Source organism: Grammomys surdaster, unplaced genomic scaffold (assembly GCF_004785775.1).
Source record: "Grammomys surdaster isolate TR1022 unplaced genomic scaffold, NIH_TR_1.0 1164, whole genome shotgun sequence".
NCBI lineage: Eukaryota > Metazoa > Chordata > Mammalia > Rodentia > Muridae > Grammomys > Grammomys surdaster.
The window spans coordinates 7,521,008-7,538,539 of record NW_021605583.1 but is presented as its reverse complement, the minus strand read 5'-3'; the positions used below and the strand labels follow the sequence as shown (position 1 = coordinate 7,538,539).

The 17,532-nt window shown below is 41.3% G+C and overlaps 1 protein-coding gene across 2 annotated transcripts in view; it reads right to left on the bottom strand.

Annotated features, from left to right (window-relative positions):
* Arhgef12 (Rho guanine nucleotide exchange factor 12) overlaps positions 1 to 17,532 on the bottom strand; it is a 131,378-nt gene that overhangs the window by 113,338 nt on the left and 508 nt on the right. The window lies entirely within an intron of this gene.

Genomic DNA, 17,532 nt, shown 5'->3' with positions numbered 1-17,532 from the left:
ATGGGGTGTGTGCCTGTGTGTATAACTGTGCACCACTTGCATGCCTGGTGCCTGAGGAGGCCAGAAGAGAGCATCAGATCTCTGGAACTGGAGTAACAGAGCACTGTTCGCCACCATGTGCTGGGAATGGAATCCTGGTCCTTTCCAAGGGCAGCCAGTGCCCCACCCACCGAGCCATCGTCACCATCAATTCCCCTGCTCTACTCACGCCAAACGGGTGCAGTCTGTACAAAACACAGGATGTCTCACCCCATGTTGTTTTAAAGACAGGTCTCACTATATAGACGGGTCTGTACCGCATGCTCCCACCTCTGCCTCGTTAATGCTGAGACGACAGGGAAGCCGCCCCAGCAGGCTCACACCGGCTCACTCGGATCACTCGGATCACTCGGATCACTCGGATCACTCCTCTCAAGGCTCTCGTACCCTCACTGTCTGGGACGCGTCACGACCCCTCATCTTATCCAAGAAACGATTTCTAGTCTGGCCAGGAAAGGCAAACTACACTGCTTTGAGTCTAGCTGTCTCCTGTCACACTAGCATCTCCTACGACTCAGGAACAGTACCTGAGGCACCTCTGCCTGTCTCTACAGTAGGGCAGTCTCTAATGCAGGCTGGGGATTCAGATTTCTGCCATTCATGGGAGTGATACTTAAACTTCCTAGGGCTCTGTTTCTGTCCTTGTAAATGTAGGTTGCACTTAAAACCCATTGCCTCACAGTCATTGGGAAGATTATTTAAAATACAGTGTATAAAATGCTACTGTGCCTCACACAACTTTTACTTTGAAAAGCGATTAATAGCTGAGTTACTATCTCCCAGAAAGATACAGGAAGAGTGAGGAAGATGTCTGGGTATTTAGTACATGGTATGACGACTGACAGCACGGCATAAGGACTCAAGCAGAAATAATAAAAGGCTGAAGAACAGCGGACCTGCATGGGCTGAGACAGCACAGCAGATGTAAAGCCCGTGGATGTGGACACAGGGCCAGAGTACAGACGGGAGACCGCAGGAGAGAAGGAAACGCACCCAAACCTGCAAGCAGAGCCTTCCGAGGAAGGCAACGTCTAAGATGTACTCTGCAGTAGTAAGTGGTGTCTAAGAGGAGTCACGTGAAAGTGCAAATTTGGAGCTATTTGTGACTAATAAAAAAGAGTATTTCAAGCAAAAAACTGGATTTTCTTAATAATGAATCCCAATTTGGGGATTATTCAGAACTATATTTTACACGCTACCTTTTTGCCTTGAGTACCTGAATGTGGGACTCATAAACCAAGGGGAAAATGTCTCCCTCCTTATAAAGTATCCTACATGTTCCACGGCACACAATACAGAAACTGCTGCTTTAATTTTTACTTAAAAGCAAGAAGTTAATCCCTGTAATCTAAGGACTTGGGAGGCGGAGGCAGGTGGTTCTGAGCCCAGGCCACCACAGATCCTCTCAAGCCTCAGCTGGGCTGGGGAGAGGCCCGTGGGTCAGGGCACTGCTTGCTCTCTCTCAGTTACCAGCACTTACACAGGGTGCTTCACCACCACCTGTAACTGCAGTTCCAGGGGATCTGACACCCCCTTCTGGTATCCTTAGACAAGTAGCCACACACATATATACATAAAAATATTTTTAAAAAAGACAAGAAACTAATCTTTTGCTGGATTTTCTCACTTCTGTTTTACAGTTTCTATTTATATTGATGCACACACAGTGCTACGTAAAATTGTATACAGCGGGAAATACAGTGAATCACGTGCAGAATGACTTTAAGACTGATTCTAAAATCTTTCTAGTAGGGAAGCACTAGGCCAGCCAATTCATGTTGTTGAATCTAAAGGGCTTTTTCTGCTGGTAAAATGAGAATAACAAATGCCTTGTTGAGTTATAAGAATTAATGACAATATCTATGAAGTGCCTAGGATGATGTTTTTGTACACAGAAGTTAACTATTTTAACTAAATACAGAAACAGTTGTAAAAGCAAAGTAAGTACAAATTTAAATGATTCATCTCAAAACAAACATAAGGTCAGTAAGATGGCTCAACAGGTAAAGAAGGCGCTTGCTGCTTAGGGCCTGGTCACCTGAGTTATTATATCCTGCAATCCACACAGACAGAAGAGAACAAATTTCCACACGTGTGCCATGGCACATGTACTCACACATATATATCACACATGCGTACACGCACACACAGAGTAAACATTAGTTTACATAAGTGGCAATTTGTTAGCTGTAACAAAACAAATGAATCATGCTGTTTGTGTGACAATATCATCCTAAAAATAAAATGTGGTGGAACTGGGGAGATGTCCAGTTTGGTGTGTTTGCTGCCCTCAGAGAGGCCTGGAACACAGTTCCCTTCACCCACAGTAGGCTGCTCATAACCACATGTGGCTCCAGTTCCAGGGACTCAATGCCCTCTGCTGACCTCCTCAGACATCAGGCGTGCACATGTGTGGACATATACATTACATTTTTAAAATCCAAACTTGAAAATACCTATAATGATCAAATTATTTAATCATTATGAATTGGTCATTTACCTGTTATTTTTTTCAAATTTGATTTTGTGTTCCATTTTGTTCTGGAGAGTAAAGCTAAGGCCTTGCATATGCCAGGAACTAGGCAGGCTCTACGACTACATCCTGTTCACAGCCCTCCAATCTGACTAACCTCATCAACCCTCCATGACAACCAAACGTTCTCCAGACTAGCAATACTGATAAGAGTCCGTTTTCCAAGCTGGATAAGCAAAGTTCTTACTGCTTGCAGTGTGAGGAAGCAACGCTAGCTAAAATTAGATACGGTACCTATTTATACAAAATGAACAGACCTTTACCCCATGAAGGAGCTGTAATCACAGGGAAAAGCAGCTTCCCAAAGCCCTGCAGCTCTCCCTAAGGCCTGTGAAGTCCCCTCCCGTGTAACAATGCTGCTAAGAGTACTCATTTCTCTACATAAAGTCACACAAGCAAACACATACACACATAAAATGAGTAACTCCGACTTCTGAACTATTCTTGCCAATATGCTACCGAATTTCAGTAACAGTTAAAAAAAAAAAAATTTACAAAGAAGGCGTGAAGATTAAAATAGAAATATTTTGTGGCCCAGGTAAGTCTATAGCTATAAGAGACAATTATTTTTTAAACGGTAGAAAAATATTTTTTAAAAGGGATATAATTACGGTAGCAAGAAATCTTTAATGTAGATTCTTTCTTTTAAAACGGGAGGGGGTGCTTCTATTTGCTTCTATTTCTTATCCATCACAAAAGCCTCATCTTGAGCCATGCCTGGTGAGCACACTCCTACAAAGTCTGTCTCCAAAGGCAGACGAGCTATAGTTCAAGCCCAGCCTATGATTACATAGTGAAACCCTGTTTCAAAAGTAAAGCCCAAAAAAAAAAAAAAAACAAAACCCCAGGGCGAGGCTAGTGGAGCACAGGCCTAGCAAGTACAAGGCCCTGGGTTCAATCCCCAGCACCATAAAAATAAAAACAAATAACCATCTATTAAAGGGCACTGGCTGCTTTTTTTCCACCTTTTATATTCAGTATAATAAATTAATTTCTGCTCTTCTAATACCAAAAATATCTGTATCAAACAGAGTATAAACATATTAAAAGAACTTTAGAATAACTGTGACAGAAAATGACTTATCAACAAGGATTAGGTTAATGACAGTGATAGTAAGCAGGGTGTGGTGGTGCACACCTATAACCCCAGCCTTTAGGAGGCAGGATTACTAAATTTTTTAGGACATTCTGGTCTGCATATCAAATTCTATGGTAGCCAAGACTACACAGCAAGATCCTGCCTCTCAAAACGCCAATCAAAGTAACAACAGCAAATGTAAAGAATCCTAAATGTATGCTGGGTGTGATGATGGCTTACTCTTGCAATCCTGATGGACTGCCACAAACTGCATGCCAGACTAGACTGCAGACCAAGACCTGGTCTCAAAATTCCAAAAGCAAAAAGACTACCGATACTCCAACGCTATTTCAGTTCCTTTAAAGTATGCCCAATGCATGCACATGTAGCGAGAGCAAACAATAAAGAGTAAAACCAAAGGACGATGTGGCCGGGCAGTGGTGGCGCACGGCTTTAATCCCAGCACGTGGGAGGCAGAGGCAGGCGGATCTCTGCATTCGAGGCCAGCCTGGCCTACAGAGTGAGTTCTAGGACAGCCAGGGCTACAAGAAACCCTGTCCTGAAGAAAACAGAAAACAACAACAAAAAACAGTGTGCAATAGGAGTAACCATATTAACATTTTTAACATAGAAAGTAAAATCAATTTTTAATTATTATTACTTTGTACTATTTCCCCCAATAAAAATTCCTTCTTGAGCCAGGTACATGCCTGGACCTGGGAGAAAGAGCCCAGAGGATGAGGCAGCCTCAACAACATGGAAAAATCTCACTCATCTCACAAAACCAAACAAACAAAACTGACTTCTTGCTTTAATGTTCAGCATGAATCAATAAATTATCACTATTACAGATAACTTTCTTAATTTTAAGTTTTTAAATATAAAAACAAAAGAAAACTATTTAGTAAGGGGAAAATAGCTGAGAATATGTATAAATTCGAAATCATTTTACTAGCATTTTTTAAAAAGTTTAGGAAAATGGATGATTTCTAAGGTTTAAGAGTCACAGTCAATTAACTTACTGACTTCTTGCTATAGATACACTAGCTCTTTTTCTTATTTTTGGTTTTTTGAGACAAGGTATTTCTACACAGCCCTGGCTGTCCTGGAACTCACTACATAGACGAGGCTGGCCTTAAACTCAGATACACCTGCCTCTGCCTCAGTGTTGTTATTAAAGACATATGCTACCACACCATGCTCAAAACGATAGATCTTAATATTCTCTTACAGTCTTCACAATTTATCTTCAAAAGAAGTCTCTCTCTCTGTCTCTGCCTCTCTCTTCTCTTGGAGTAATACAAGATGGACTGAACTTACCAAACAGTCCATGCTCGCTGGGTTGGGGAAACTTGTACCAATCCTCCTGCCTCCCGAGTGCCGGGATTACAGGCATGAGTTAATCACAACCACCTCTTTTAGTCCCACTGTTACAGATGCTATTCAAAAAGTGAGCTTGCCCAAGACCTCCTAGCTTGTTACCGTATTTACCCAGATTGTTACTAGAACAAACCTAACACGCCAAAACCTAAGGCTTTTCTCAGCATCAGCATCATCAGTGTTGTTCCTCTACTGATTCTCTAACGTGGGCAAAAATAAATATCTACACACACTAAATTCAGGGCTGAGATAACTTTTCTTTCAAAAACTACCTTTAAAGAAAAAATTATGCCAGGTGATGATGCCAGGTGGTGGTGCACACCTTTAATCCTAGCACTCTGGGAGCAGAGGCAGGTGGATTCCCTGAACTCAACGCCACCATGGTCTACAAAGCAAGTTTCAGGGCAGCCAGAGCTACACAGAGAAACCCTATCTTGAAAAATCAAAGAAGGAAGAGGAAGAAGAAGAGGAAGGATGAGGAAGAGGAGGAGGAAGAGGAGAGGAGGAAGAGATGATGATGATGATGATGATGATGGTGATATGATCACTACTTCTCACTTATAACACTGGCTTATTCCTATTCTCAGAAGTAAAACCTCTGTGTGGGGCTGCGGAGGCCTGGGGAGGGGCTTCTTGTCCCTACTGTTCCCATCTAGGCAACTGGCCCTCTTTACCTTCAAACACTGTCTCAAGAATTCTAAGCAGGCTGGGTAAATACAGTAACAAGAAACCACAACCCTTTCTAAATTGGTAATAGCACATGCAACTAAACCACAACCTAAGTGCTACTGTCCAGACAAGGACAGGACAACTATTATCCCGCAGACTAGTGTTCTCAATTGTGAGACAACACTATACAAATAAGAATGGCACATCAAGGAATTACTCACCACAGATAAAATTTACTTGTTGTTAAATAGACTATGTTGCTGTGAGCAACCAAAGCCAGAACCAATTCAACAGTAAGAAAAATTGAAATTAAAATAATTTTATTTAAGCTAAAAAAAAGCCATTTGAAACTGTAGTTGTAGTTCCTACATAGATTCTGAAAATAGGTTAACAACAATTTAATTAAAGAAATGTAGAACTATGTTAATGCCCACAAAGACTGTTTTAAGATAAGAAGCCAGTTTAAATGATTTCAGTAATGGTATTACACTAACATACTTCCATTATATATGGAGTGTGTGTGTGTGTGTGTGTGTGTGCACTTAATTATTCAGGATTACTCAGTAAACACTAAGCTCTCTTTGCTGGCACCACTTTCACATGCCAAGTACAAATTTTAAAAAGGGAGTCTCTCTTTGATTTGCTCCCACTGTTTCCCCAAAACTGAATGTTCCTACATATAGTAACACATAAGGAGTAAGTCCTTATCCCTCAGAAATAACAAACGTATTGCCTGCAGACATCCTGAGTCATAACTGCAGCATGAAGGTCCTTAGATTCATTAACCTGAGCAGCTAAAGTGGTGTGAATGATTTCTAACCTAAAATGAGACTTCCTTTACTCTTCTCACCATTGTGCTGACTGAGGGTGGGATAGCTCTTTTGTCAGTGTCTGCACCACTGACAGCACAGGGAAGCCAGGGGGTTTATAGGTGATTCTGATGGTCTTCTCCAGGTTAAGTAACCTCACTCAGCTCCCAGATGACTTGGAGCTGTTAGGAACTGGAATTCCTTTCCACTGGCAGCATTCCAACAGAAGCTCAGTGAGAAATAAAACCTCCTGCAAATCAAATCTTCTGCAATGTTATTTTCCCCCAGAGGTTGATTACCTGCTTCTGTTACATACATACACACACACACACACACACACACACACACACACACACACACACACTACTACCACCACCACCGCCGCCACCACACACCCCTAAAGTTGAGTAAAGACAAGGTTAGGAAAGTAGATCCTGTTGCAAACCTCCTTCAGGAACACTCCATGAAATCAAAACAAGACCCGACGGTCAAACTCTCCACGCTCCGTGAACATCCTCTCCCACTGACAGCACTCTCGAGTTCTCAGTCCCACTGTCTAACCATTGTACAATGAGGATATAATCTAAGAAGTCACAGTCCACGCTACATAGAGTCTCAGTGAGATCTTCACTAGTGACTAGTGACCTCAGGAGATCCAGAGGCTTCACTATAACCCCATGAGGAGGGACAAGAGAAGAGAAAGATTAACCAAGACCATCCATGCACTGGTCACTGTTGAAGCTACTGACAGGAACACAGAGGCTGACATAACACTCTGAACATTAACAAGCCTGTCCCATACACTAAAGAGCCTATAGAATAAGCGTGCACTGAGCACCTCCAGTGCTAGGCTGCATTACTGTCCCCACTTACTCGGCCCCATAGTCCTTCCTTACAAAGATTACTCAGCCTCCCCAGTGACCACATGCCTTCCAATGCCACCTGTAGGAGAGTATACATCCTCACTCCACTGATAACAAACCTTACTTTGTCCTGGCCTATGTCCTATGAGCTAATCTGATGTGACTGAACAAAAGCTTTAAGAGTCATCATATGCAGCCAGGTATGGTGGCATACGCCTTTAGTCCCAGCAATCAGGAGACAGATGCATGAGGATCTCTGATGTTCGAGGCCAGCCTGGTCTACAGAGAGAGTTCCAGGACAGCCAGGGCTACACAGAGAAACCCTGTCTCGAAAAACAAACAAACAAAAAGTCAGCATGTGCGTCCATCCATGTCCTTGTCCTTTCTCTCTGACAGTAGCCATGACTTTCAGACAGGAACGTCCCTGCAGCCAGGTTCTAAGACAAGACCCAGGAAGTGATGGTGCAGCCACTCTACACCTGGCACTGCAATCCAATCCCCAGTTTTGCTGTAACCTGCAAAACCTGGCAGATGATACCCACCACGTCAGGACAGATGCTCAGAACGTTAAGACAATGGGTTGCCGTGGTTTTGTAGTATTGCTAAGAGCAAGGGATGATGTTATGCTAACTAAAGTGGTGGTCCACTTCTAGCTACAGCACTCGGGACGCAGAGACAAGAGGATTCTGAGTCCTCTTACTCAGAACTATATATACACAGCAAGACCTTGTCTCCATGACTGAAACAGGTTTAAACACAGTTACTTCTGAGAAGTATGTCTGAAAACCAATGGAGGGGTGGAAACTGAGGTAAAGGAGCAGGAAGATGCCTTTATGGCATGAGTTCATAATATTCATTGTCTCTTGGTATCTCTGCCACACCTGCATGCGTGTGTATGCTCGTGCACATGCATTTGCACACCCTCGAGAGTCACAGCACTAGGGAAGCATGAGTGTTACAGCGCTGGTGTGTATCACCCTGAGTGCCACAGCATTGATGTGGAGGCTGGAGGACAACTCTTGGGATTTGGTTCTTACCTTCCATCATGTGGTTCCAAAGCTGGTGACAGGCACCATTCCCAGTTGTGCTATTTTGGAAGCCCAGAGACCAGATCTGCTATTGAACCTGGAGTTCACTCACTGGCTACGCTGGCTGACAAATGACCTCCAGAGACCTGCCTGTCGCCACCCCACCCCAATGCTGGGATTACAGATTATCACTGTTGTCCCCCCCTTCACCCTCCCCCTGCTTTTACACAGGTGCTAGGGATTCACTCTCAGGTCCCCACTTTACCAACTGAGCCATCGCCCCAGTCCCAGAAAGGAAAAATTCTAACTATGATTCTTGTGGTGACTAAAAACCACTTGAATAACTACAAAAATCAACTTTGACAAAGTAACAGTGTATTGCATGAACATGTTTATACTGCAGCTAAGTAATGTCTGAACATTGCAATAACCTGCAAATACAATTAGAAATAATGTCTGCACTGTTTATCCTAGATTCTCAAAGTACTTTATAAACACCATTGTCACCTTCGCATCACCTGACATGTAGGTGTTATACAACACTGCAACCAGCTATCCTTCCACCACGGAACACCCAGGTACCCCTCAAGAGTAGTCACCCTAAAACGTCTGGCCCAAGCAACCAATAAAACAGGAAATAAGTTGACAGTGCATGTGCCACCAACAATCTCCAAGAAGACCAGACCTTCACCCACAAGAACCACTTCCTCTGAGTAAACCACAGAGACACCAGGCAAACCACAACAGATCAGCATGTATGTTGACACAGGAAAGACCAATAACCCATCTAAAAATCTACAGGAAGGCATGCTTGTACTACACATGTTTATGTGTATTCGGGGACACTGGACTCTTCTAGTGGGTACTGTCTGCATTAAGTGATCAATTTCAAAGGTAATGCCTTCAGATGATCTGGCTTTTATACAATAATGTACAGTTTCTGAACCCATGGAAGAGCTACAAAAATCCTCTGTATTCATTATACAAACTGAAAAACAGCATTTATATTTAATGCTATGTTAAATTACAGTCTAAAAGTAGTGTCTTTAATAACTGCAGTATACTTTATAATGTCAAAATAAGAGGCCGTGTGATCAGAGGCTGACTTTAAGTTGGTTCGCCCTCCTCCCTTCCTTCTCTGTACAATCCCACTATCTAGCCCAGGCTGATCTAGAACTCAAGATCCTCCTGCCTTAGCCCTCAAGTGCTGGAATTAGAGCCATGTGCCACTCCCATATTCTCATACACATTTCTAATTGCTGTGTGACTATTATTACAGTCTCGAGCCAGAAAGACTTCTTTTTTTTCCTGGCTATTAGATCTGCTTGTCTCTAAAGACAAGGAAGCCACCCAGACCTGACTAAGACTTTAAAAACCACGAATCAGCATTTGAATTCATTAAAAATCATTTGGGCTATGAGTCTGAACTCACAGCTGCACTGAGGCATGTCAGGAACCATAATGTGCTTCTTCTACTAAGAATCAAAACCACACACAAAAGCACTCTGAGAACAGCTGACCCTCAGCACCGCCATCTCTGCAAGACCAAAATCTACACAGTATCCCAGGGGCAGGTCTTACAGACATCTCACATATGGTTACCTCTGATACGTCAGACATGCCAAGTCAAAACATAAAACTGGCATTTTCCAACTTCAAAACTTACTAGCAAGACCCAAAAGAGCAAGGATATCTACTTAAATAACATTAGATTAAATAAGTATCAAAGGAAGTCTACCAATGAAACATTAAAGCATTCTTTAATCTTAGATATCATATAGTAATTGAAACACACTTTTTCTGTTGCTAGTTTGTCTTGAGTAATAGCTCTCCCCAAAACAAGAAAGTAAAATGATTTTCTGAGGTTCATTTATTGCATTTTTGGTTACATGTACACTTGCTGCAGAGTACCTGCATATGAGTGCAGGCGCCTGTGGAGGCCGGGGCAACCCCTCCCCATGGAGCTGGACCTGCAGTAGGTTAAGGGCCTTCTGATGCCGGTGCTGGGAACTGAACTTGGGTCCTCTACAAGAGCAGTACACACTCCTAGCCAGAGCCACCTCTCTAGCCAGAAGAAAGCAGTATTTACATTTTAACACTAATCTATTCTACCAGGAAATTACTACTAAGCAAGCACTCCAGAGCTATTTCTTAAAATTGGTATGATGACATAAGGGTTGTTTTTTTTTAACATTTTAAGTAACTTAAGACTGAAACAATCCACTAAGGAGAAGACCAATTTCCAGATGCCTCTTACCATATTACCTCTAAGCTACAATTGCATCTCTTCACTGTCCCCAGTGATACTTTGTCTTCACTTCTGACTAACTTTGACTCAGCAAAGGCTCCCGACAGCATTTCTTTATTCTACTTTTTGATGAACTAAGGGAACTACATTTGGAAGAATCACTTTGTAAAGAAGTCTTCTAAAACATGAGTAATTGTTTAAGTAGCGGATTTGATAACTGTGTTGCTTAGATATGTTTGTTTCATTTGGTTGTTACAATCTCTTACATACATTTGAAAACAGACATGGAGCCAGAGAATACAGCTAAACTGTTCACTCGGCAAGCCTGAGGCTATCAATTCATCCCCAGTACAAAATGTACAGACTCAGTCATGCACACATCGACCTATCTATCTAAATTTTTCTTCTGAGAATCTTTCTCTACCTGTAATTTTGGGGCTAGGGCTATGCCTGGAAAAAAAAAATCAAACAATTCAAAATCACAGTAAAAATAAGTTGGAACTTGCTTCTCCAGAATATGAATCATATAGAATATCACATTTTGTACCAGAAGACCAACTAAGAACTCTACTAGGAGAGCAAGTCAGGCAAAGCTAATAAAATATTGAGAGACAGACTGACATTTAGACAATGGAACAAGAGAAAACATAACTCAGCTAAACAAAGACTAAGTAAGGGGAGGAGAGCCAGGAAGAAAGCAGCCGCTAACCACGTGAACCATTACAGGCATGCACGCTCAAGATGGCAGAGATGCATCATCTAGCCTGGTACAGCAAGAATGCACAGGTTACCAGGACGACTTAAAAGAACAGCTGGAGCTGGAGATCAGGAACAGCTTCCTGACTACAAACCCTATCAGCTCGGTGTTCAGTCTCCTGAGGAAGTGACAAAAGCTTTATTCTCTAGAGATATTTAAAGTTAGCACAGATAAGGGACCAGGAAGAAAGCATCCTGTAAGAAAAAATACCCTATTCTTTTTTTTTTTTTTTGGTGAGGTTGAAAAGCTGCTAAACAATGGTGAGCAGAAAAACATAAAATATGTAAAAAGAAAATAATTTAAGATTAAAAAACAAAAAGTCAGGCAGTGGTGGTGACCACCTTTAATCCCAGCACTCAGGGGACAGAGGCAGGCAGATCTCTGACTTTATGGCCAGCCTGGTCTATAGAGTGAGTTCCAGGACAGCCAGGGCTACACAGAGAAACCCTGTCTCAAAATAAAATTTAATTAATTAATTAATTTAATGATAATAATTATGACAGTTTAAATGCAAAAAATCCAGATTAAAGCCTTGAATCTAAAGGCTTGCCTGGCATACTATGCCTTTGGTTTCAGTAGCAGCACAGGTAAAATATACTATAATAATAAAATAATAATAATAATATCTTATCTCAGTTTTATAAGCTTGACTTGATTATGAGTTGCCTTAAAGTATATATAAATAATAAAAATTTGATCCGCCATATACCAAATTAAAAAACATCATAAATATTAAAAATTATACTACCATACAATATAACTGTATACATGAAAGAATATTTTATTCAAAAGAAGCTGAAACAGTTATATCACTATTCTGAAGACTCTTAATTAAGAGAAGGGATCTTATCTTCACGTAAATTAAATCATCAAATCCAAATTTTTTTTAACAGATGAGACAAAATTAAGGTGAGCCTCCTAGTCCTAAAAACAACAGCACAGTCCAGTTCTGAGAGGTAAGTAATTACGCAGTAAGACCTATCTGTTCCTGCCTTGCTGGAGGAGGAACCCAAGCACCCTGTTACTGACCTAGAGTCCCAGCCACTAAGAAGCACTTCGACTAACTGTCAGACAACCATAGCACAAATCCCTCCAATCACCCGTGGAGAACCAAGAAAACATCCTGCTGTGTCTATGATCTATGATGTTAACGGGTTAACACTGCAGACACTGCAGTATAAATGATGTAACAAGTGGGGGGGGGAACACCACAGTATTAACATGTTAACAACGGAAATCACCAATGTATTAAGTGGTATCAGCAGACTAACACAGGTTTGTAATGATTTCATATAAAGTGTCCTTTGTCAACTCATGAAACAAATAGAAACACAATGTAAGTGTATTTTAGTCAGAAAGACTAAACTCCTTATTTTTTAAAAGTTACTTTGGATTCTCCATGTTGACTGGAAAAATTGTAGGAGTACATGGACTATATTACAGGCTTATATGAATCAGGATTTTATTGTGAACTTAGAAAAGACAAAATATTATAAAGTTAGCACTGCGAGACTCCCCATTCTCAGTGTCAAGTTAGTATTTGAAATGGATTCATTTTATAAGAAAATGATACAAATAATTCAATCTTACAGATAATGACTTATACAACCTTGAAAATAACATACAACCCTAAAGGGGTAGGTAGGTTGCTTGTTTTGTTATTAACTAGAACTATAAGACCATTTTGGCAGAAAAAAAGAAACATGACTGATAGCTGTGCATATGAATGTCAAGTTATAGGCTTGTGTTCACTTTAAAGCTACTTAAATGTCAGCTCAAAGCTAAATTCAGTACTGAGTAAATTCCAACACATCAAAAACTTCTGTCAATCTACAAACCAAAAACAGCAAGATCTGTAAGCCCCAGACAAAACAAAGTCCACGTGTCTCAAGGAAGACCCTGCTGACTTTCCCAGCTATATCACCCTGAAAACTTGCTGTTAACAGAATCCACTCAGAAATCATTCACTGGGTCCATTGAAAAAACTTCCTTTCCCGTCTACTTCTGTCACTCTTGGAACAAGCCAGAGAGCACCAAAAATTATTAGGATATTTTAGGGCTAAATAGAGCCATTAATGCAGAAGGAAAAGCAGCAATCAGACACTCATCACTTTTTGAGTCTTCTTGACTTCTTAGTAGAAGCAACTAGAAAGCATCTATAAAATACTTAATTTAAAAAAGCTTTTCAGGGGCTGGAAAGATATCTCAGTGGTTAAGAGCACTGGCTGCTCCTCCAGAAGACCCAGATTCAATTCCACATGGCAGCTCACAATTGTCTGTAACTCCAGTTCCAGGGGACCCATCGCACCAAGCATACATGTGGTCCACAAATCAAAGCATGCAGGCAAAATACCCAAAATAAATAAAATACTCAAAATAAAAATACCCAAAATAAAATAAATAAATCTTAAAAAAAAAAACCACTACATAAAAACACAAGCCTTGCGGGGCGGTGGTGGTGCACGCCTTTAATCCCAGCACTTAGGAGGCAGAGGCAGGTGGATTTCTGAGTTCGAGAGTTCAAGGCTAGCCTGGTCTACAGAGTGAGTTCCAGGACAGCCAGGGCTACACTGAGAAACCCTGTCTCGAAAAAAAAAAAAAAAAAAAAAAACAAGCCTTAGCCGGGTAGTCACTCGCCGTTAATCCCAGCAATTGAAGGCAGAGGCAGGCAGATCTCTTGTGAGTTCCAGGCCAACCTGATCTACAAAACGAGTCCAAGATAGCCAGGGCTAGTCAAAGAAATTCTGCCTCGAAAATCACCCCAAAAAGAAATAAAAAAAGAAAAGAGAAAAAAAAAGTAAGGGAAAGAAAAAAGGAAGCGAATGGATGCATGAATTTAACTGCGAAATAATAACAGGATGTAACAGAGTTCTGAGCATCCACAATGACCAATCAGAGCCTTGTAACAGAGTTCTGAGCATCCACAGTGACCAATCAGAGCCTTGTAACAGAGTTCTGAGCATCCACAGTGACCAATCAGAGCCTTGTAACAGAGTTCTGAGTATCCACAGTGACCAATCAGAGCCTTGTAACAGAGTTCTGAGTATCCAGTGACCAATCAGAGCCTTGTAACAGAGTTCTGAGCATCCACAGTGACCAATCAGAGCTAAACAGAACTGAATTCCATCCCAGCCCCAGCACGTCCCTAACACAAGAATAAAACCCTTCTTATCTTGTTCAGCCATGTGTGCCTGCCACAAACTGCAAAACAGAACAACGCCCAAAACCAGCTAGTCTGATTTCCACTGAGGACAGACAGACTCTGTAGTCAGAAGCACCACAATGAAAGAACTCCCAACTCACACAGCTGCCCTGGTGGCTCTGCACACTCTACAGAACAAAGCCACACCACATACAGTACTTCAGACTTGAAAGGGTCTCGGAAAAGTTGCGCTGGCACTATTAATTTGCCAACAGTCCTAGAATTGGTAAAAATATTTCTCCTGCTCACTGAGTCAGTAAAAAAAAGATGTGCATAGGGCTAAGAAGAAGCTGGAGTCTATAGGAAGAACTCTGCTAAGGCACGCTGGCATAAGTATTACTAAACCAGTACTTCCAGATCTCACTTCAACATATATTTAAACCAGGAACTACTTACTACTCTCTTAAAGAGAAAGGGCCTGCTTTATATTTACAGAGTAAGTTTAGGAGAAAAAAAAAAAGTAGTGGTCACCCAGTAATTCTTTTTTTAAAAGAAAGGAAAAAAGACACCAAACCCGAGTGCCTGACAAAAAGAACAAGATTCTAAATCAGTTTTAAAATAAACCTTCCAGGATCCTATTTTACATGGCTCAGAGTAAAGGTTTATGATAAGAAGTTAGGTAGGTCCAAGTCCCACAGAGCATCAACATATTTCGACTGCTTCCCTTCAGCAGTGTAACTTTCCCCCCTATGTTAAAAGATGAAACACTTAAGCTGGGCAGTGGTACTGCACACCTTTGATCCCAGCACTCACAAAGCAGAGGCAGATGGATCTCTGGGTTCAAGGCCAGCCTGCGGACAGAACAGCCAGGGCTACACAGAGAAACCCTGTCTTGGGGGAAGGGAGGCAGATACAACACTTGACTCCACACAGACTGTGGAGTCCATCCACTGTTCTCACATAAATACCTAAGAGTAAGAATCCAGCAGGGAGGTAGCCCACCTCTTCAAGAGGCTTAGGCAGGAGGAGGACTGCCATGCTGCTACACACAGCCAGATATACACAGCAAGGACCTGTCTCAAAAAAAAAAAAAAAAAAAAGGTGGGGGGTGGCTTAAGAGATGACAGAACAGTTAAGAGCACATACTGTACTTGCTCTTGCAGAGGACCCAAGTTAGATATCCAGCACAGCTCACAAGCACCCACGGAAACCTAAAGCCTCTTCTAGCCTCTGAAAGCATCTGCACTCCGCTGCACATATCTGCACACACAGACATCGGAACAAGAAACAGGCAGAGGTTTCTAAAGATTTATTTTTGTACTTTTACTTCTGCATGTGTATTGTTCATACGATGAATTAAGTTCTATTAAAAAAAAAAGACCCAAATTTCAATGTTTATGTCCAATGTATTTATATACCAGAAAGAGAACAAAAAATCCCTGAGAAACAAAGCTGGGGAGGAAAAAAAAAAAATTCCTTCCATGGGTGCTTTTGTGTGACTTTTGTGTGGAATGATTCAATGACTCTAAATTCTGTTTCTACAAATTAAACTCTGTAACATCTTAATGAAAACCAGGACGACATCAGTTTCTGGTAAGTCTGCTTAACTATAGGCACAACTGGCAGAAAAGAACTGAATGAACCAGTAGAACAATTATCTGGACACCTGTGAGTGATTTCTCAGAAGCGAAACATCAGGAAAGGAGAGGGAACAGGATGGACCCTTACGGCAGGCAGACCGGTAACAACTGTCTCTACATAGAAGTACATTGTATCGGCAGGGAAACTGACATGAAATCCTGCCTAACAGAGCAGACAAACAAAGGATAAACATAAGGACTTTAAATATTTAGGGACATCTTTTAGGTGAACACTCATGTGACACTGGAAAGCATCAACAGGAAAAAGGAAGTTCTGTCTCTGGAGAAGCTGTTATGGTATGATAATGGAATTTGGCCCCTTTAAAAATCAACAAATGAGTCGCACAGTTGGGTGAGACTCTCTCTTTAGGAAATTAAACTGCTTTCCGCAGGAGCACTACTGTTGCTCTTTAAGACTTTTGGTCTTCTGCTTCAATTATTTGGGTGTTTTGTTTTGTTTTTTCTTATGACAGCAATTTGAAGGCCGACTTAATAAAAAAGCAAGATAAAATTTGGAAGTAATATACAATGTCATAATTAGGTTGAGAAATAAAATATGCTAAAGGAACCAACCTCCTTTCACTAAAAAGAACTCAAAAGACCTCTTAAGTCAAAAAACTATCCTTGGACTACATACTCTACACACCACACCGTGTCACCCAACTAACAAACAAGATCCACCTGCCATAACTAAAACAGACCTAGGGTTTACATCTCTAATCTCTAGATGCTAGAGCTTCTGGAAGATGAAATGTAAAAAAAAAAAAAAAAAAAAAAAAAAGAATAATTAGAAGCAGGCCCCATGATTTTCCCTCATTTCCTTTAGCTCCTGGAAACTGTCCCCAGCAAGAACCCGTGATTTACTGGTAATGTCAACATCCTAGAAAATTAGGTAATTAATAATTAAACACTGTGCAGGTCAACACGTAAAAAGAGATCAGAGTCACAAAGCACCAGGCAGCAGGATGAAAATTAAGTTCACTGACAGAAACTACTAAAATTGAGAGTCTTGATACCACAGGACAGGAATCAACCCCGATGATGCACCGATACCCACCGACCTCAAGCTCTGACCTTCACCCAAAATGACCTCCCTTCTGGTTCCAAAATGAGTACACAATCTTAATGCACCCGACAGAAAACCACAATCATGGTTTTCCTTCATTTCCTCTGAGAATGTGGGGGAAAGTTTCTCTCCCGAAAAACTGCATTTCCAAATTCAATCAACCGGATAACTTGGCAGCAACCCTAGACTAATTGCACAGCTCCGAAACAACCCTCTTTCCTATGCCTGTCAATTGCACTAGCTGAAGGCGAATCTGCCATCACCGACTCCCCTGCTGCGT